Raw genomic sequence first — 18,971 nt, forward strand, 5'->3', positions numbered from 1 at the left:
TTATCCTTTTGATACATCGATATTTCTAAGCGATACAGTTAGAGAATGTCCATTGCCAGCATTTCGTAGACATTTATTTAAAGAATCATTTGTCAGTGTCAAATGTTCTCTAACCAGCATTATGCTCTAGCCGACGTGTAAGGTAATGACTTTTGTGAGCGTTAATACTAACCTCCTGAGAGGCCTATTCGCACTTCTCTAAGCGTGAACGACATAAGTCAGTGTCTGTTTGGAGGGTGGTTTCATCTGGACTAGGTCTTAGACACTTTGCAACCACAGCGCTACTGTATCCAAAATCTGTTGTTCAATGTATAGCTTAGCAGCTGTATTAAAAAAATTAAATAAAAATAAAACAAACAAATAAACTAAATAAATAAATAAAGTAACCGCAAATACCGATCTGACACTATACCGTAACTGTCTGGTAAGATATTTGTTAAAGCAAGATACACCAGCGAGCAACTGAAACATCAAAAAGCAAATGGGATGAGAAAATTCAAGATATCTCAGGGCAGCTGAAGCTGACCATACAGGCGGCTCACAGAGTACGAGAATAAAGACAGTCGAAAGAATGTCCAGATAGCGATAAACATCAACGTCGAGGGCATTTGTCTTTTTCACAATTACAAGAATAAATAAGCCACACGGCACTGAACTGACGAAATATTTGGCTACAAGCCCAGCACCAATACTCTGTGTGATGATGTCGCATTTCTTTTTGCCTCGTTTTTATAACCTCCAGTAACATTCATTAAGAAAAGGTAATGAAACTTTTAAGGTTTAAAGTTAGTAATTTCTTCCTTACAGTTACAGCATCAGTAATAAAATCTCAGTATTCCCTACGCTCTGCGTGGTTGTCATACTTAGGACACAAGGCGGTTGTATCTTGTTGGCTTCCACATTGGAACTTTACTGTCATTCTGGTAGTCCTGACCAGCCCAGCGTACATTGTGTCGCAATCTGGATTCAAATCCAGTATTTTCTACACAGGGATTATACCGATGGGGCTACTTTCACAGGCGGGAAAAAAGACTTTCATTTTCCCTGCCACTGATATTGTGATCTTCTTCCGCCAGTGAAGTCGTTGGCTTTCTTACGAGGTTTTACTCTTCCACCTCGTCTTCTTGAATGACGACTTGGAATCGACTATTGACGGTAACTGATTACTGCTATAATTTTGATACAAGTTCTTACTCGAACAGCAGATTTTTTGAAATATATAGCGCTTCGAGTTCTCCAATGCTAGCAGTGCCAACTCCAAGGTGACGCCGTATATCTGATGATAATTGGAGTTCCACAATTTTAATAGCCCTCATCTACACATCCTCTCAAAGCAACGCATAAAATTTGTACCTGCAACGAATGTAATGGCACTGTTTGAGTCAGTAGCTATATGCTCTTCTGTGTAACATGAAAAAATGAAGTAAACATTATGAAAATATCTTTTCTTACAGCCTATTGTCACAAGGAACTTCGATTTCGATCGATTACGTCACATCTCCATATAAATACGTGCAGAAGAACCAGTGAGTTATTTGCGAATACTACAGCACCAGAAGCTAACTTTTGTCAGTGAGATATGGCGAATGAAACTATTCGAAGAAGATTAGGAGGCGTTGGAGAACGACATCAATCAAGTACAAGAGTGATATACGACAGGAAGACAGATTTTTATGTATGCTTCTGTGGATCGTGATCTGAGTATAGCTTTTGAACTCGTAATAAGCTTTTATAATTACTGTTTCATTATAACATTTATTTTTCCTTGACGTTAATCACGTATCATTTTTCTCATCCGATAAATATTTCGATTCTGTGGATTCAGAAAAGTGTACTAGAATATAAAATCCAGATTAAAATTTTTTTACATCTTTCAGTAATTGTCAGGCTCATCAAGAAACAGTTTCTACGCAAAAAGAGACAAGAAGTTTTATTTAGATAGATAGTAATTTGTAGCATTTGGTGTACGTAACAAAAACAGAAGAACTGTTTCTGTTTTAGATGTTGTAGAAACAAAATAAGTTAAATGACGATCAATAATAAGGCGAATAATACCGTCTAGATCGCTCTATAAATTGTAATTACATTAATAGTAACACTGATGTTTGCTTTGTAAGTTATAAGTTTTTTGGTGAGCAAACGTTTCCAAAAATATTTTTATCTTCTTAATTTCTTGCCCGTTCCAGCTTGACGTTTTACAACCAATGCCTGTAACCGTTTGTGGTCTTTTAATCTTAACTGCTGGTATCTAATAATGGCAATAGCTGAAATGTCGTAATAAATATTGAAATTTGAGCGATGTACACGATTTCATTTACAAAACATTCCTAATGAGCGCGGACACATAACGGAAATTTATTTCCTTTATTAATTCGTCGATCCGTCATTTTAAAGTGGTATCGTTCTGACGCAGCGACATTTTACCTGAAGCAGTTAGCCGGTCGTAATTTTACAAAATACTAATTGAAATATTGTGGCGTATATAGGTAACATATTGTTATGATTATAACTGCTTCCCTATCCATTGTTCGCGAAAGAGCGTTTATACAGGATCATCCGTATTGTCACGTCGTATCCTCAATCAATTCAAAATCTGAAAGCAAGGTCGTCAGTGAACAATAACGCTTAGCATTAAAAACATTCGTTTTACGAACACCAACATACAGACTGAACATTTTGTACAAACAAGGACTATTCCAGAATATGCAAACATCATCAACATAAATATTTCGAGAATCTTTCTGAAATGATAAATTCTAAATAAAAGTAATTGATAATGGCCGGATTTTAGCTACCGGCACGCGGCGTGGGAGATAACGAAGCTAACAGCTAGGCCACATTGCATGAAACAAAGCTTTTTACAATATTTATGGCACCATGCTAGTACAACAGTCATGTACTGTCGCAAATACTACTACGTCGAGATACAGCGCTGGTTTTCTTTGTGACAATATGATGTACTTAGCAGGTTTTAACGTAGTAATGTTCTTTCGATGAAGCAATAGTTAGAGACAGGGCACGAGCTGATATTGGAGATGTTTGTGGAAGGTCAGTCACACCCTTTCAAAGGAATCATCCCAGTATTCACCTTAATCCTTTTAGAGAAATCATGGTTGACGATATGAGTGCGACAAAGTTGTTGTACCCTATCTGGTCTGAAAATACATATTTCCGCTCGTTTATCGTTGACTCATTTGGTATCTCTATCTGAAGTGCCAGTAACATGGCCAGGAAAGAAAAATATCTTCCATGGGTCTTGTCAGGATGGTTTTATTTTTTATTTTTTTAAAATTTAAATAGTACTCCTGCTTGAGGTTTGTTAGATAAGAAAACTGGATCCCGAACAACAAACAGATTAATAAATGGGGATTGGGCAAACTGTAGAATTTCCCAATATCTTGAAAATCAGACTGCGGTAAAGTTGTTTTTCTTTTTTTAATTTGACTGAGAAATTTTATCAGCATAGAGAACTTTTGAATGGCAGTTACCTTTCCGGTATGTTGGCTGATATTTTTCTACATGATCTGGAAACGAAGCTCTTCATGAATAACTCATGGCTGGCACGAAAGGCAGTTATGTGGACGACACATTTCTAGTAATCAAGGAAAGGGAATAGCAATTATCCACCTTTCATTCTATTTCCAACCAACAACATACTAACTTTAAATAAGTAGACGATTGAGAAAGAAAGTAATAATAAAGTAAATCGCAAACCCACACGCACAGATCCGATAGTCAGAAATTATTCTAACCATCCGGTGTAGCACAAAAATCCTTTCTTTCACGTGGTGGTTACGTGTCTTTGAAAGCTATTCTTTCAATTAGTCAGACGACTGCAGCCAATGTTTATAAGAGCAATCTGGTAATGAAGATTTTTTGGTAGCGTAAACGGACCAAAGTTCCGCGTAAGGAGGCAAAGTGTATGACGCTGCAGTACCGTAGCCTCCCAACGAGAAAATTCGTATTGGCGTTTCCGCAGTGGTTTCATATAGCATTTCAAACGGGTGATCTTTTGAAGTACAGGTTAAAGCATAGATTGGAAAAGAAGGTAAGGAAGAATAGTATGAAGAAATATGACTCGTCTGGCGTCTATAGATTGAAATGTGCTACCTACGATAAATTTTACGTGGTCAGATGGGTAAATGTTTCACAGCCAGGGTTAAGAAGTATGTCAGTTTTAGTAAAAGGACGACTTTTGGTCCATATTTGCGTTATGAGGTTGACACAATTGGTAGCATAGAGAAGATAAAGATATATCATGTTGCCCCTAAAGGCTTAAAGCCTGACATTTCAAAGGAACCTGTGATCTGTAACAGCAAGAGTAAGGACCTGAATAAGCTGCTTAATGATCGGCCGGATTTTCAATACCATCGTCATTTTGCTCTTACCAAAAAGAAGTCTTACCCGGCCAAACGTCTTTCGATCGTAGTATACAGTTTGGGCGACACGTCTCCTTTACGAAAGTGATAGTATATGTATTACTTAGGCTTTTTGGTGAATCACTGTTTGGGGAAAATACGGCAAACAAGTAAGGAGCTTCATCCATTATAGTTATACAAGTAAAAAAAAAATCGTTCGTTTTCATTAAACCTGTGTTGTGTGACCACTGCTACTTGATACCAGTATAAAAAAATCATAGTAACGCCGCATAACATCTGTGGAAGTTTTATTTGTTTAATTTTATTCCTGTTTCACATTTAGATCGAGGAGACATTTGAGGCATTATACACGGGTGATTCAATTGCCTCCAGAGATAGGTCTTATATAATCTGTAACGCTTTCAGATACCACTCGCAAGATTTTCTAATTCTCCCGCTCAAGACGTCCAAACTGATAGTACCATGGGAAAAATATGAACAGTACCTATTTTTAGGAAATTTTTTAACGTAGTTAATTTTTTTCACGCGAATACGTTTTCGCTAGAGGCCGTGATTTCCAAAGTACTCAAGAAAAACGTATAAAAGTGACCTTCAAACGAGGTTTTCTTGAATAATTTGAAAACCACGGCGTCCAGCGAGAAAATATTCCGATACAAAATTAAAGTAAATTAAACTTCCTACAAAAAGGTTGTGTTCAATTTTTATAGGACTAACTGTTTGTGTATAGCGAGCGAGAGAATAATATGAAAATGTAACTTGTGGTTTTTCAAGGCGTTGCAAGTTGCATAAAACCTATACGTAGGGACAGGTGAATCACTGTATAAGTAAAATCGACGGGCTATAGGTAATATTCCCTCATCAATGTAACTTTCTACGTATGAAAAAATATACGCCTTATGTTGATTAGGTGTCATGCCCCATTGCATCGTCTTTGGCAGTAAACTACAAATGACAACTGTGATTTGACCATGGCTTTAAATTGAATAATACGTTTCCCTTAGGAGTACCGTCTACGTTGTTATATGGCGTTCCAAAGGTGGGAATTTAAGGAAATGGGACCTGGATAAACTGACTAAACTAGAGGTTGTACAGAGTTTCAGGGAGAGCATAAGGGAACAATTGAAGGGATGGGGGAAAGAAATACAGTAGAAAAAGAATGGGTAGCTTTGAGGGATTAAATAGTGAAGGCAGCAGAGGAACAAATAAGTAAAAAGACGAGGGCTAGTAGAGACCCTTGGGTAACGGAAGAAATATTGAATTTAATTGATGAAAGGAGAAAATATAAAAATGCAGTAAATGAAGCAGGCAGAAAGGAATACAAACGCCTCGCAAATAATATCGACAAGAAGTGCAAAATGGCTAAGCAGGGATGGCTAGAGGACAAATGTAAGGATGTAGAGGCTTATCTCACTAGGGGTGAAATAGATACTGCCTACAGGAAAATTAAAGAGACCTTTGGAGAAAGGAGAACCACTTGCATGAATATCAAATGCTTTGATGGAAACCCAGTTCTAAGCAAAGAAGGGAAAGCAGAAAGGTGGAAGGAGTATATAGAGGGTCTATACAAGGGTGATGTACTCGAGAACAATATTATGGAAATGGAAGAGGATGTAGATGAAGATGAAATGGGAGATACGATACTGCTTGAAGAGTTTGACAGAGCACTGAAAGACCTGAGTCGAAACAAGGCCCCCGGAGTAGACAACATTCCATTAGAACTACTGACAGCCTTGGGAAAGCCAGTCCTAACAAAACTCTACCATCTGGTGAGCAAGATGTATGAGACAGGCGAAATACCCTCAGACTTCAAGAAGAATGCAATAATTCCAATCCCAAAGAAACCAGGTGTTGACAGATGTGAAAATTACCGAACTATCATTTTAATAAGTCACAGCTGCAAAATACTAACGCAAATTCTTTACAGACGAATGGAAAAACTGATAGAAGCTGACCTCGGGGAAGATCAGTTTGGATTCCGTAGAAATGTTGGAACATGTGAGGCAATACTGACCTTACGACGTATCTTAGAAAATAGATTAAGGAAAGGCAAACCTACGTTTCTAGCGTTTGTAGACTTAGAGAAAGCTTTTGACAATGTTGATTGGAATAATCTCTTTCAAATTCAGAAGGTGGCAGGGGTAAAATACAGGGAGCGAAAGGCTATTTACAATTTGTACAGAAAGCAGATGGCAGTTATAAGAGTCGAGGGGTATGAAAGGGAAGCAGTGGTTGGGGAGGGAGTGAGACAGGGTTGTAGCCTATCGTCGATGTTATTCAATCTGTATAATTAGCAAGCAATAAAGAAAACAAAAGAAAAGTTCGGAGCAGGTATTAAAATCCATGGAGAAGAAATAAAAACTTTAGGCTTCGCCGATGACATTGTAATTCTGTCAGAGAGAGCAAAGGACTTGGAAGAGCAGTTGAACGGAATGGACAGTGTCTTGAAAGGAGGATATAAGATGAACATCAACAAAAGCAAAACGAGGAAATGGAATGTAGTCGAGTTAACTCGGGTGACGATGAGGAAATTAGATTAGGGAATGAGACACTTAAAGTGGTAAAGGAGTTTTGCTATTTGGGGAGCAAAATAACTGATGATGGTCGAAGTAGAGAGGATATAAAATGTAGCCTGGCAATAGTAAGGAAAGAGTTTCTGAAGAAGAAAAATTTGTTAACATCGAGTATAGATTTAAATGTCAGGAAGTCGTTTCAAAAAGAATTTGTATGGAGTGTAGCCATGTATGGAAGTGAAACGTGGACGATAAATAGTTTTAGACAAGAAGAGAATAGAAGCTTTCGAAATGTGGTGCTACAGAAAAAATGCTGAAGATTAGATGGGTAGATCACATAACTAATGAGGAGGTTTTGAATAGAACTGGGGAGAAATGGAGCTTGTGGCACAACTTGACTAGAAGAAGCGATCGGTTGGTAGGACATGTTCTGAGACATCGAGGGATCACCAATTTAGTATTGGAGGGCAGCGTGGAGGGTAAAAATGGTAGAGGGAGACCAGGAGATGAATACACTAAGCAGATTCAGAAGGATGTAGGTTGCAGCTGGTACTGGGAGGTGAAGAAGCCTACACAGGATAGAGTAGCATGGAGAGCTGCATCAAACCAGTCTCAGGACTGAAGACCACAACAACAACAACAGTCATTTCTCATAACATTTTCGTAAAATTTTTGTTTTACTACATGACGCCTATTTAGATTTGTTTAAGTATTCTACTATGTGATTACAGTTGCGTTGTAGTATAGTGCTGTATATTTAAACTGCGTGATGAGAATTTTATATTTTATTAATACACTGCAATTAGTTGTAAGTTTTAAGAAATAATTCTGTTATTTGGTTAACAATATGTAGTAATAGCATTGGCAGTTGAAACACGGTGTCTTAGAGTTGGCGTAGGTTCTCTTGCTACTTCTGGCGGTCTCTTGATTATTCACTTTTAAGCTGTTACAGCAGTAGAGTTGGTGCCGTTTGGCAAGAACCACTGATAATAGGCTGAAAATTGGTTTTTCCCTATTGTGGCTATATTTCAAATGTACTGGCGATATTGCCTGTCAGTATGTACGACGAAGATACGCAGTTTCGTGTATAAAAGCAAGGACCACATCTTCTGTACGTGAAACTGTTCAGTGTAAAGAAAGTTAATAACTACTGGTGTAATATGTTTGTAGCGGATGGTTTGATAGTGGACGTCATGTCCGACAACAGTCACCTCAAATAAAGGATTCTTTCCCACTGCAACTTCGACAGAATTACAAATAATAGTTCTAATAAAAGTAAGTTGCTGACCCAATTGTCCGCCATCAAGCTGGAAGTTCACAGATCTTGAGAGTTCATTTCTACAGCTGTAGAGCTTACGTTGATATCAGATTGAGACAAGTAATTTAGTGTGGTATAAATCTTCGAGCTACGAACATAAAGAAATATGGTATGAAGCTACTCGAAGACATTTGTCCTCATTTCATGGAGGAAACTGCTGCGATTTACTGAACTGGAGTGTCAGCGTTTCCTGAGCACGAATCGTCCCCTGCCTTATCGCGGTAACACTTTCAACAGCAACAAGGTCGTATTACCCGGTGGACAAAAGGACTTCACAGGACAAAAGATGTAACATAAAGGTAAATAGGACTGTGTTTCGCGTTCGATTTCATACGCCGCAATCTTGATATCTATCTAAGTCAGCAAGACGAAGCGTGCGCAGTCAGCTTGCCTCTTCGTTTTATCGAATGGTACGTAGAAGCAGAAGACCATCGAAATGTGATACATTCTGATAATTTTATTTGGTTTTTGGAAAGTATAAACACATCTATCATCCAAAACGAGATTTCTGATACAAAAAATGCTATCCGTTATTTCGGCAAGACTGATATATGCCACTGTTGTCAATGTGGACTAGGAGAGGATGCAGAAGGAAATCGACCGTGCACTTTCAAAGGAACCATCCCGGAATTTGCCTGGAGTGATTTAGGGAAATCACAAAAAAAACCTAACTCAGGATAGCCGGACTCGGGTTTGAACCGTCGTCCTCCCGAATGTGAGTCCAGTGTGCTAACCACTGCGCCAGCTCACTCAGTTGACAGTAAGACTGAAATTATGTTACAGACGGTACAGGACTCGAAGAATAGTTTGAACGAATGGATAGTATATTGAAAAGAAGCTGTAAGATGGTCATTAATAAAACTGAAACAAACATAACGAAGTATAGCAAAATTAAATCACGCTGTGTCAAGGAAATTAGATGAGGAAAGGAAATACTGAAGGTAGTCGGTGAATACTGTTATTCGGAAGCAAAAGAAGTGACAGAGTCCGAAACAGAGACGATATAAAATGCAGACTGGTAATGGCAAGAAAATCATTTCTGAGAAACAGAAATTTTTTTACGTATGATATAAAATTTTAAACGTTAGGAACTCTTTTCTCAATATACTTGCTTGCAGTGAAGTCTTCTACGGAAGTGAAACATCGACAATAAACTGTTCAGACGAGAACACATTTTGAAATATGGCGCTACCGAAGAACGCTTAAGATTAGATGCGGATGAGTTAACTCTTGAGGAGCTGTTGTATTGAACGGGGGCGAAAAGAAATATATTGCATAATGCAATTTAAACGAGGGCTTGGTTGACAGAACCCATCTTGTGGTATCAAGGAGTCGTCATTTTGACAATAGTGGGAGATGCGGACGGTGAGATGGGGGCCATTGTTGAGGGAGTGGGAAAACAGGATACAGTTGACACGCGCAAACGTTTGTAGCTTGCAGTAACTATACGGAGATAAAGAGGCTTGCACAAGATAGACTAGAGTGGTAAGTTCCTTCAAACCAGTCTTCGGACTGACTACTCAGCAACAATATCCGGATGCATCGTGGGACTCTGAAATGTGCGTAATGAAACGTAAATTCGCTGGCAAAGAAGAGACGATTCATAATGATCGTCGTCAGACTGAAATTCAACCATTGCTGCTAGCAGCGACACGTCCATAGGCGTCAGACCACACGATCACAGCACTGCGACTGTGGGGGGACTCACAATATCAATGTAACGTTGTTTGGCTGTTCTTAGACGCAGAAAGAAATCAGACTGGCTAGTTACAGAGTTTCTCGAAATGAAAGAAGATTTCCCTAGAACGTGTGGCGTGTGTGTGTGTGTGTGTGTGTGTGTGTGTGTGTGTGTGTGTGTGTGTGCGTGTGCTGCGACTGTATATGTGTGTCCGTCTGTGTGTAGGTGTGTGTGTGTGTGGGGGGGGGGGGGGGTTATTTGGCTTTGTTAAGATAAGTCGCAGAGGCTTTTTGGTCACTTGCAAGATGGCAGAATAAATGGTCAGATTCGCACCTTACATGAGACCTTTACAAATCGCAATGTGAAGGTGAAGATGACACCTAACGTATATCGACGGTTATGAGAACATTTGCCTATCAATATGTAATGCAAATAAGGATTACAGTCAATCGACAGTAATTAACACACCATTCCTATTCAATGCATGTCTTTGAGCGGAAGGTAGAACAGGGAACACGACTCGAGTCGCTATCAGTTTTGAAAAGCCAGCTCCACAGCGACGTAGCGAAACCGCGTTGCGGGAGTTACGCCGGCGATCACTTAAAAAGAGGTGGCAGGAAAGAGGACAGCGACCCCGGGCCAGGTGATTCAAGCTGGCGGGCCGCCTGTAGCGAGGGCATTGGTACAAGATCAGAGAAGAAGTTTTAGAAAACTGCGTTTCGAAATTCCAACGGGATATGAACAAAAGCAAGTGACGGATTTTCGTCCAGTGAGTGCGACACACAGAAAGGTCAATGTACTTTAGGTATCTAGAACGGTCACAAAACGTCCGATTGGCAGAAACTCACTAGGAAGGAGAATACTACCGAAGTTCCGACACAGTTTGATAGAAGGGACGATGCGATTGGTAGAGGGTGTTTTATAAAAAATAAGAGGAATGCCTGTATTGGTCGAAAAAAGCTGTGACGTGAAAAAGGAACTCAAGTGGAGGTAGGCAGTTCTGCCATAAGTAGGACAAGAGAGAAATTTTGTGGGACTCTTCTCTGAACTGGCGTCAAGTGCAGAACGGAGTACTTAACGCTCCATACGACGCAGAGAAGAAATTGGTGTGGACACTGCACTCACTGCGGCTGCACTCCAGCTAAAATTAGCTGTAGCAACGTTTAGCTCCAGCTATGGAGAAACGAACCCGCCAAATTAGTTAACTGTTCTTGCGAGAACTGAGAGGGCACTATAATATGCACGCTGTTCCAACCATGAGCGTGTATATCGCCACATAATGAGACTATGGCTGAATACATTTTTTCTCGCATAACGAGAAACATAGGGAAAGTTTCTGCTGGAAAGTTCAGCAAAGACCAAATTAGTTTTGTAGGAATTTCAGTGGAAGAGAGCGTCCTTACAGACAGCAGCACGCCGCAGCTTAAGGTAAATACCGCGTGCAGAGGCGTAAACTTTGTTGGTTCACCAGCTTGCGTCCACTGTAAACTCGAGCTGCGTTGGGTAATCTTGCCCTCAAATTTGTCACTTGACTAACCATCCACTGTAGACTTGATTGTCATCCTAAATAGTACCAAACTTTGATCCCGCATTGCTCGATTTCTGTAATACTGACCAACATCATAACGTATGTGTAGGAGCAATTTTGTAACGAAACGTCCAATTAGACTTTCATATTATTGTGCTTAGGATTAACATAAAGAAACTTCAAATTAAACTTTCATAATATTGTGCTTAAGATTAATGTTCTTTCAGAGAGTTAGTATTTAACATTGTTGTGAATAAACTTATTTCACTTTTTGATGTTGTCAAGATGCGTTGTTATCCATTGCGCTGTTTTTATGTTAGCGAATTGAAAACTGTGTGAAAAGCTGTAATTTGGTGATAAATATTGCGACATTAAACTTGTCATTTCAAGATAAAAGAAAAAAAAACCAACCCCCCCCCCCCTCAAAAAAAAAACCAAACCCCCCATACCTTACACACTATACTTACTTATTAATTACCTTTAATGTCAATGAAATTTATATATTAAATTTCTTAGCAGTTCGTGGCAAGGCAGTCCTGTATTGGCGCACCCAGAAGCCAATAAAACAAAATTAAGAAATGATATGGAAATACGAAGTGGAAGACAACAATGTCGCTAAACTCGAAGTTATCTTTTTTTATATATAGCTGAAAACATTAACAAGTCTTTAGTTGTAGAAACATCCGGGTGTCATGAAAGATATTGCTAACTGTTAAGTTACTTAACGTTACTTTACCTGTTACATGATTAGTTCCATGAAGGTGAAGTAGTTTGAGGTGGTGCTGTCTTTCAAACTTCCGTATACAGTAGCTAGAAGAAATGTCTTGCACCTAGGACGTTTAAAAAAAAGTGACTGCTAATACATTTTATTATTAATTGCAAACGCCGTATGTACTTTATTTTATGTAGACGATTAGCATACAAAATGAAAAGAGGCACATTATCCACAGGTGGTGCGGATACTGGAAGTCCTGACAGGCGGGAAACGTTGACGCATCCACGGGAACATCTGGAACGTGACTGCGGTAAGTACACACGACATTAGCTTCTGCTTTTAGAATAGCGTTTATATTTCAGCACAAATGTCTTTTCGTTCAATGTTTTTCCTTCACCATGTAAACTGACAATGCATGTCTTTTCAGTTGAACGCCTCTGATAGAGTGATTCAGCAGTAATTGTTAAGAAACACCATCCTAGAACTGAACTACTTGAGCTATGATACATTTTTAACAGTGCTATGTAGTTTTCTTCAGAATATGAGATACACAATGCGACCAGTCACTGAACTTAAGTTGTTATTTACGACGCTTTGCTGCATCATGCACAGCGCAGTTACGTTGCTCCGAGGAAAACCAACGATGTAGAAATATCTAAAACGATGTAACTTTATAGCCGTAGTTGTCGAGTGTTTTTGATAGGTTAATAAAAAATAAATACGAGGGTTGGAACTTTAATAGTGCCAACTATTTATTTACAGCTCGTAGAAAATAGATACGTGTTTCAAAGTTTTACTGACCTTCAAAGTAGGCACCAGTATTGTAAATACGCCGTTGCCAGCGATGTGGAAGTCGTAGGATACTCTTAGCAGTGCCAGTTGTGTTGACATTTCGAGCGGAGCGGTCTATTGGCCGACGAATTTGTAGCAGTTCTGAAGCGAATGCCGTGAATGTTTCCTTCAGTTTAGAAATCAAGTTGAACTCACGAGGGCTTAAGTAAGGGAGTGCAGTAGATGGTATAGCACTTAGCAGCCCCATACATCAAGCAGATCAGAAACAGCATGCACTGTACGTGCTTGAGCATTGTGCTGAAAAATGATGGTCAGGTCCCGCAGAAAGTGTCATCACTTCTGTCTCTAAGCTCGTCGTAGATCGTGTTTCAAAAATGAACAGCATCGAGACAGACGTGATGACACTTTCTGCAGAACCAGAGAACCTGACCATCATTTTGCAGCACAATGCTGAAGCACGTACAGTGCATGCTGTTAACAGATTTTTTTGACTGATGGGGTAGCTAAGTGCTAAACCACCTACTGCACTCCCCCGACTTAATCCCTCGTGAGTCCAACTAGATTTCTATACTGAAGGAAACACTTCATGGCATTCGCTACAGAACTGCCACATTCGTCGGGCAATAGACCGCTCCGCTCGAACTGTCAACACAACTGGCACTGCTAAGAGTATCCTACGACTTCCACATCGCTGCCAAAGGGTTATACACAATGATGGAGACTACTTTGAAGGCCAATAAAACTCTGATACACGTATCTATTTTCTACGAGCTGTAAATAAATAGTTGCCACTATTGAAGTTCCAGCCCCCGTATTTTGGAACCGACTTGGCTCAGCTGTAGTACTGTGTATCTCTGTTACGTACCTTCCACGGAACCTCTGCATTTGGCTTCACACACATTCATTGTTTCCACACTTTGTAGTAGAAGTTACAAATATTTTGCGTCTCATGGCTATCAGACATGTTATAGTCTGTTTCGACGAATCAAAAGCTAGATGAGCCATTTCATGTATCAATGGGGACTACTGAAGGCTTTTACCACCTAATATTGTCTTCGTGAATGTCACTTAATTTTCATAATGTAACTGGCTGATGAAACAATTAGATAAGACTTTCTGTAAAGTAGATTTTAGTATTCTAAGCTGTTAACGAGGATTTTAAGACTGAAGGGGGTATAATTTTTGGTGCACAGAATAAATTTATCCTGAATATGTATCCCCAAATACTGAAATTCTGAAGGTAGATAAGTTTTGCTTACTGGAAGTAAAATAAGCAACGGTGACCGAAGCGCAGCAGATACAAAATAGAGTTTCTGAAAGAATTTTAAAGATGAGTTTCGGAAAACTTTGAGAAGTCTGTCCTGAAGATAATTTGTTGTATAGTTTTACTGGATAGCTTTATGGAATTGGGGAGAAAAGAAATTCGTCGCACGACTTGACTAAAACAAGGGTACGTTCTGACATATCCTGAGCCATTAAGGAATAATTAATTTGGTAATGGAGGGATGCGTGTGTGTGTTTGTGGGGGGAGGGGGGGGGGGGGGACCGAGAGTGGAAGCAAAGCTTGACTGCAGGAAGTGAGTTCAAATGCTTGTGGATTGCAGTAGTTAGTGCTTTGCAAAGCTGAGGAGGCTTGCACACGCTAGACTAGCGAAGGTATCAGTACCAAACAGTCTTTGAGCTGTAGACTAAACTAACAACAATAAACCTTTTTAACCGAACATTGAGGATTGTGCTAGAAATATGTTGGTTATATCTTGGGCTACAAAAAATGCAATTAGTCGTTTGAAGAATAATTCATCTTCCATGGAGATTGACGAAATTTTTCTAACTAAGTTCTGTCGATTAATTTTCCCCAAAATTAGGGAATTTTTTCATATTTATTGATTCTGGCACATATTTGTTATTGCGATTATACTTCTTCCAGTTACAAGTAAAATAAGTGTTCTCTCCAGATTTTCGGAAGACCTTTCTTATGGAAGTGAACTGATACAAAGATAAGACTTTCTGAAAGATATAACCGCCATTTGATTATACAATAGGCTTTATTTACAATCTAGATCTCGACTTTAGCTATTATCAAGTGTTAAAACTGCAACAGATTGAAGCACAATAAAAGTACAAATATCAGATTAAGTACCAAAAATATAGCAGAGCAGACAGTTAAATCAATGTATGGGCTGCATGATTTGTTCTCTTACTTACAAAATATAAATCATTAGACTTGAGTAGAACCCAAGTACATGGTCAAAACATGTATACCTCGGTTATATAAACCAACTTTGTTAAAAGTAAATGCGAGGACATTTGTGTAATATCTAATTTACTGGCATTTATCATGATTCACCTGACTCGCTTATTGCACAACTTCATCAAGTGAGTCATGTTAATTGCCAGTTAATTAGCATATTACACATATATTCTCGCATGTACTTTTGACAAAATTGTTTTATATAACCGAAGATACATGTTATGATGACGAATTGGGTTCTATTCAAGTAAGTAACAGATCAAATCATGTACTTCATGTATTGATTTAACTCTTTGCCCTGCTATTTTTCTGACACTTTTTCTTATACTTGTACTTTTAGTATGCCACAGTCTGTTGAAGTTGTTTTACTTGATGATAGCCTAAGGCCGAAATCTAGATTGTGAAATGAAATCTTTTGTACAGTCAAACGGCGGTTATAACTTTCAGAAAGTTTTATATGACTTTGACTCCATGCAAAAGTACAACCAACAAAAACTGATGTTCACGGGCTCTTGTACCGAGCCAAACCACCCAGAATCTTTGGATGCGACGCTTCACCCTTATTTCTGAGCTCTTCTTTTGGCAAAAGGCTACACACTGGCTAATGCTAATAATATTTATGTCTTTCACAAAGATATTATTGACGCTTCTTTATTTTGATTTATAAATAACAGTACTTGAGTTGTAATTGCTGCTGTCTACCAATGGTGTTTCAGGTTTCACCGTACATAGGTATTGCTTTTTATCTTTCGCCTTGACAGTACGCGAACCTGTCAAATCCACGAACCAACCCGGTAGGTTAGTTTCGACTCTAATAATTTTCTGTTGATGCCAACCGCAGCTGAAGTAATCTATGTTTCTGAAATATACCCACCTTCTGCTGTATATGAACTTTTACAAGAACACGACTGGTTTCGTTATGCTAAATCACATCTTCAACCGTACATACGTCAGCAAAAAATTTAAGCCTTGTTACGGTAAGGTTGAATCCCCGTCCTTCCCATATTACTCGCGTATGTACCTCTGAAGATGTGATTTGACGCCACGAAACGGATAGTGTTCCTGCAAAAGTTCATTTACAGCTGAAAGCCTTTTATTTCAGAAACAGAACCACCCATTAAAGGATGCACATTTTGTAATCGTCACATATAATCTAAATAAATTGTGTTCAGCCGGTATAGGACAGCTGACTAGAAATTTTACCATTGATATAAATACGTAGCCTTATGCTGCCGGTGTCAATCTCATTGGGAACATTCTGGCCATATTGCGGCGACAGCTTGTACAATACTAGAGTACTGATCTGCACCAATGTCTTTGCCCTGAGGAAGACCGCCGAAATTCAACCGAAACGTAGGTACATTTTAGTATTCCAGTATTTTATAACATGACGTGGAAATATGCTTTTAACGGAAATTTTATTTTTATTGGCTTGCTCTTAGTCTATGACGGCAATGCCAGCATTACCCTCTTACGTGAGGCTTACTCTACTGCAAACTGCAAGTCATTTTATTGCTTTTTGGCAGTGAAAATAGTTCACTACCCTTCAACACTTTGGTCACTGAAGATGGTGTTTAACGCAGGTGTTGGCAGTTTTCCTGCACCACTTTCCAATGGAATTCTAGCACGTTGGCGATAACCGAGGCCAGATTTCGGAGTCTGCACGTACTTTCCAACATTAGGTCACATAAGCAGGTTATAGTCGCAGTAAGACCATTACTAAGTCGAGTAAGTCGCAAGGAGATAGCAGCAGTTAGTAGTACTCCCATTAACACTGAGATAACACTACTTTATTAGCCTCTGGCTGCACAGCGCTTGAACACGGCGTGGTAGTGGAGCCGGAGTGAGATTAAACACGAAACGAGTTATTATCTACAAAGCTGTCCACTTGAGAGTACCGTGCTCAGTAAATAGTTATTGTGGAAAAGACTTCATTAAAAAGTGTTTTAGAAAACCACAGCATGTGTTTCTGAATACGCACATCGTATTAAAAAGGATATCCATTTTCAAGTGCCTCTCAATCGTTTTGTTTCCGTAACATGACTGTCTTTCAGTTTCTTCGGCAAAACTATTGAAATTAAGAGAGATTTGAACGTAGCTTCCTGCTGCTTTTTTTACTCATGTATCTTAAACAATTTGTTTGGAACTGTTATCTAGCCATTTGTGGCCAAACAGGAAAGACAGCTTTTAATATATGCTCATTTATTCTTCAAGGGCCCGCGTATACTTCCTTAACGTGATTCAGTTACTTCGGTTTATTAACGTCACTAGATAAAAAGAATGAGGTCATAGGGTGGTATCTACAACTGTTAAAAAAGGAAAGAGTATTACAGTTCAACGTCAGTCGTCATTTAAGTCTTTAGATATTGAGCACAAGCCAAAATAGAAGAGGCCTTTTAACTGGTGAAAGGTCTCTGTTGGATTCCTTTCATGTTAATTTCTTAAATCTGTTGTCATTTACGGCATAAATTCCTCTTCTAAGTTTACTGTGGCGTTTCTCACTATCTGGCAGGAGACTGAGTAGTGGAACGTGTTACTTTTACACATATACAAGAACGATCTGTCACACTACTACACTTTAGAACACAGTTTATATGTAATTCATGTCACACAGTCTCATACGGAACCTACATCCACTTTCTTTTGTATACTGTATATGATAAGATACTGTCATCCCCCTTCCCTTCTGTGTGAGAGGATGAATGAGCAAATGTATTTGTAGTTGCATGCTGGATGGTAGCAGACAAGCCTGTCTGCTAGAGAACAGTAGGTCCAAAGTCGGAACAGGTAGCTACGCTTTCTAAAAGCAGAGAGGTTTCTATGCTTAGTATGGTCCTGTCCGTCCCTTGTCATATTGGTATAGGAAGCTGCCTCTCTGGTCACTTCCGTTTTGTATACGGAAGCACCCTTGGTAGGAGCCCAGGTCAGTCTGTCCGCGGCGAGCGTCTGAAGTGGTAAGATCTCCGGCTAAGTGTGTGTCTGCTAAGTCCGTAGGACAATGGATTTCTTAAGTTCAGCCTAACTGAAAATTTAATCACCTTTATTTCAGGTTTAGCTATAAAATATCTAGTGTTATCTTAAATTGCAACGCAGTGTGATTCGAGCGTACAGTTCAGAATATTCCAGTAGTTGCTTTGTCACTACTTTGTGAGTAAAGTGGAACCACGTGTTGATCAGTAACTCTAACTAAGATCATCAATCTTAAATGGGAATGTGCATGAGATTATAAAGTCTCGTCTTGACAATATTTTTCAATATAGCAACTTTTCTTTATGTTCAACCCACGTGGGGTGTACTTTGTGAGACCAGTACCACGTGCTTTTACAATTGTTTGACCCGTCAGGTTAATAGTAAGACGATAGTAACCAGTTCGAGGTTTTTCTTTTGTAAATTGCGTTTCTATGTAATTTATTTTAATTATCAGAATTATTGTGGAGTTACACTCTTTGTGTAAACCAAGTTGACCACGTGAAGCATGTGGTGTCAGCATCAAAGTAGCCCTCAGCTATTCTTTTTGGGAACATTTCACAGAGAGTTAGTATGGATTTAGTATACCAGTGTGTGGTAATTTCACGACGGACAGGATAGTGCTACGAGTGTAACTTCTTTGGGTGAAAATTGAATTGGTTGGTTGCGGTTAATATCCTCTTGGATATGTTTCAACGTTCTTCGTGTGTTATTTTATGAATGCAGTGCTGTATGTAGTCTCCCAGTCTTGGCTCCCTATTTGATGTGTTCCATAAGATTACAAACTCACATTTTCACAGTCGTAAATAAGGCACCAGCTTAGTTATGACTCA

The 18,971-nt window shown here is 39.1% G+C and overlaps 1 protein-coding gene across 3 annotated transcripts in view; it reads left to right on the forward strand.

The window, feature by feature from the left end:
* The window catches only part of LOC126414581 (parathyroid hormone/parathyroid hormone-related peptide receptor-like), a 776,049-nt gene that overhangs the window by 245,792 nt on the left and 511,286 nt on the right, over positions 1 to 18,971 (forward strand). For all 3 annotated transcript variants that reach the window (XM_050083357.1, XM_050083363.1, XM_050083361.1), the window contains exon 2: positions 12,364 to 12,438. The gene's annotated coding sequence lies outside the window, so the exon portion shown is untranslated. The remainder of the gene's footprint in view (positions 1 to 12,363; positions 12,439 to 18,971) is intronic.

This window comes from Schistocerca serialis, chromosome 1 (assembly GCF_023864345.2).
Source record: "Schistocerca serialis cubense isolate TAMUIC-IGC-003099 chromosome 1, iqSchSeri2.2, whole genome shotgun sequence".
NCBI lineage: Eukaryota > Metazoa > Arthropoda > Insecta > Orthoptera > Acrididae > Schistocerca > Schistocerca serialis.